At 33.9% G+C, this 3,445-nt stretch overlaps 1 long non-coding RNA gene across 1 annotated transcript; it reads right to left on the bottom strand.

The window, feature by feature from the left end:
- LOC124158745 lies at window positions 1–1,551 on the bottom strand. The gene is made up of 2 exons (XR_006864866.1): window positions 1,252–1,551; window positions 1–991 (listed from the first exon to the last, which is right to left on the bottom strand). It is a non-coding gene; the product is annotated as an uncharacterized LOC124158745 (long non-coding RNA).
- Window positions 1,552–3,445: the final 1,894 nt, after the last annotated feature.

The following is a 3,445-nucleotide window of genomic DNA, read 5'->3' as shown; positions in this document are numbered from 1 at the left end:
TAAGCCGTCTCCGATAATCTTTATTAGCATTTTATGCTTTGGCTTGCAAAATAGTCATGGAGAAATTAATAGCGCACTTTACAATCAAGGCTTTCAGCCATTAACAATTACCTCTTTCATTTACAAAAATATAATTAAAAGGAACATCTACCCCTGAAAATTCTCCGAGCAGTTGCTTTAATTTCTATAGTGCGTGCTTAACTCACTAAGAAGGCAAACGCCTCTTTCTGCTATACAGCCCACCCATCAATTTATAGAATCACACTGCATTTGAAAGTTACTCGGCGATTTCTTCGATCTTGTTAAAACAGAGAGCAAAGACAACTAGTCTGACGAAGCATCCTGAAGTGATTTCCATTTGGCATCCCCATTAAAGAAATTAACCGATGACAAGAGAGAACATCTAAACCATGTCCACGCAAGATAAAAGCGATCAAAAATATGGAATATTTATAGGCGCGGTTTCAAAAAGACCACAAAAAACTCTGAATTATCTAACCTTGATAAAATTGTCAGAATCAACAATGAGTACTTGAGAAAGGCCGGCAACACACACACAAAATTTTCACTGATTAACAATACTCAGTTCGAGGGTAAAATCATAGCAGTAATTGTTCACATTGGTGGACCTTTTTGTAAGGTACAGAAAATTCTGTGCCTCGGATATCTGGTTGTGAGAGTAATCACTCCTAGTGAGAACGAACGGTACACCGGAAAGAAACGAAGCACTTTCACCATGAACACCATCATGAGCATTGTCATGAGTTTGCACTTCAGTTCTCTCAACACCAGTGGTAGTACCAACAGCTCCAGGGGTAATACTAGGATACAAAGACGTGCTACTTTCCTTTGAAGAGCTATCTTCCACGAAAAGATAGCCATCTTCAACTTCCTTAGTTTCTTCAACCTGAGGTCCGGGAGGAGAAGTCTTCTTCTTTCCGAATAGCCAATTCAAAGACATTTCAAATTCGTTTTGACGATCTTTCGTCCACTGCAAAGGGAGGTAATAAAGTATTACAGCGTTACCGAGAGAAATTAAATTCTTATATCTAAACGCACAAAAAATATTAGCTATCATTTCCAACGGGTATGAGTAATTAATACAGGAATTCATTGCCACTCATGAACTGCAAGTATGAATCGATGGCCTATGGTATAATTGCAAAAAATCATTTCTAAACTAATGATTATCAACCAAAAAGGTCTCTATAAGCAATAAATTTATGAAATTGATATTACTTAATATATTACCCATCAATCCCACTCTAAAGTATAATAACTTTAAGATTTTGCTCGGCAAGTCGTATTTCAACCCCCTTTCCACTTCTCAGGATCTTGTTGACTAAGTCGAAGCGTACCAACACGTAGTTATAAATAATTGAGAAACACATCATGGAGAAATAAGTTTTTCACGTTTATATTCCACAGAAACACCTTTATGATGGCTTATTTTCATGTACATAATAAATTTTGCTTATCTCCGAATATACTGCAAGCATCAGCATAAAATCCAATTTTATTTCCACAGATGTTTCACAGATAATAGGTAAATAATAATTTATAGTGTTGGCACTACGACTTTGAAATGTATTTAGCGCCTCTATCGCTACAAGAAACATTTCCCAAGTCCTTGATTGCAGTGAATTCCATCATACACAGGAGATATGTAAATAATCAATACATAAATGAGGTAAACTGTAATATAAGATGGGCTTGTGAAACTCTGGGAGCACTGTTCTGCGAGGTAAACAAGTATGTGGGATCTGACTGCCTGGGAAAAGATGGTGTGCACTTAAATCGTAAAGGTTCCTTTTTACTAGGTAAATATATTGAAAATGTTATTTCCTTATGCCAAAAACAGGGAAACTAAAGAAAGTGCCAGATGATGACAATTTTAAATCCAACCATATTGATGATGATAGAAAAGAAAAGACACAAACTCTTAAGATGTTTTACCAAAATGTTCAAAGTCTAAAAAACAAATTGACAGAGCTCGATGTTCTTTTAGAAAGTGAATTAAATCAGATGGATATTTTATGTTTTACTGAACATTGGCTCAGGCACTATGAACTAACTTGTATTAACATCAGCAACTATAATTTGGGTAGTTTTTCATGCAGAAATGAATTCAAAAATGGGGGGACATGTATATTTGTTAAAAATGACATAGAATTCAAAAATGTTACTCTAAATAACATCAATGTAATAGAGAAAGATTTTGAATTTTCCATTATACAGCTGTTGAAACCTAAAATATTTGTTGTGTGCCTGTATAGATCACCAGCTGGAAATTTTAATGTCTTTATCGATAATCTATATAACTTACTTGACATCTTGTACAAACAAGCAAATAATATTGTGGTGTGTGGAGATCTAAATGTAAATTTTCTTAATGGCGATTGTGAAAGAGTTAAACAAATTCTGTCAGTTTTAGACTCCTTCCAGGCTAGTGCTATTGCTACTGAACCCACTAGGGTTACCAGTACTAGCAAATCCATTATAGATCAAATCATTACAAATATTCTCAGGGAAAATTGTGAGTTAAATATATTTGATACTGGTTTTTCTGATCATAAGGGTATCTCATTGTATATTAATGTAAAAAATGGTGTAAAAAACAATCCGTATTACACTTATAAAAGGTGCTTCCATGATAACCAAATGCAATTGTTAGCCTATGATCTAAAAAATGAACAATGGAAAGAAGTCTATGCTGCCAACTCCTTCGATGAAAAAATGGAAGCATTTTTAGACAAATTCCTTTACTATTTTGATATCAACTTTCCTGTGAAAAGGTACAAAATTTCTGATACCCATCAAAAAAAATTGTGGTTAACTAGGGAAATTGTAAATATGAGTCAACGTAAAAGGGAGTTATATCTTCTAGCCAAAAACACTGACAGTGATATACATAAGACTACGTACAAAAACTTTTGTAAATATTTTAAAGAAACCGTGGAAAAAGCAAAGTCAACCTCAAATGATAAACTTCTTGCCTGTGCCAAAAATATTACAAGAACCACTTGGCAGATAATAAAAAAGGAGACAAATAATAATAGTCAAGCAAAAAATATACAGCTATTAGTGAATGATGATATACAAGTTAACCCAAATAACATAGCAAACACCCTAAATCGCTACTTTATTGAGGCTCCAAAAAATTCTGTCTCATGTATTAAAAATGGAAATTTAAGAAATAGTCCTAATAACATGGTACTACATTCACTTTACCTTTTTCCTGTCACAGAGAAAGAAATAATTCAAATTGGTCAATCCATGGAAAATAAGAACTCTGCAGGAATTGATGGTGTACCAGACAGAATAATTAAATTCTCCATTCCTTATATATGCAAAATCCTCGTCTATCTCATTAATCTTTCCTTAAGTGAGGGTAGCTTTCCCAAAAGATTGAAGGTAAGCAAGGTAATTCCATTGCAAAAAAAAG

This window comes from Ischnura elegans, chromosome 5 (assembly GCF_921293095.1).
Source record: "Ischnura elegans chromosome 5, ioIscEleg1.1, whole genome shotgun sequence".
Taxonomy (NCBI): Eukaryota; Metazoa; Arthropoda; class Insecta; order Odonata; family Coenagrionidae; genus Ischnura; species Ischnura elegans.
This window is presented reverse-complemented; position numbering and strand designations above follow the sequence as displayed.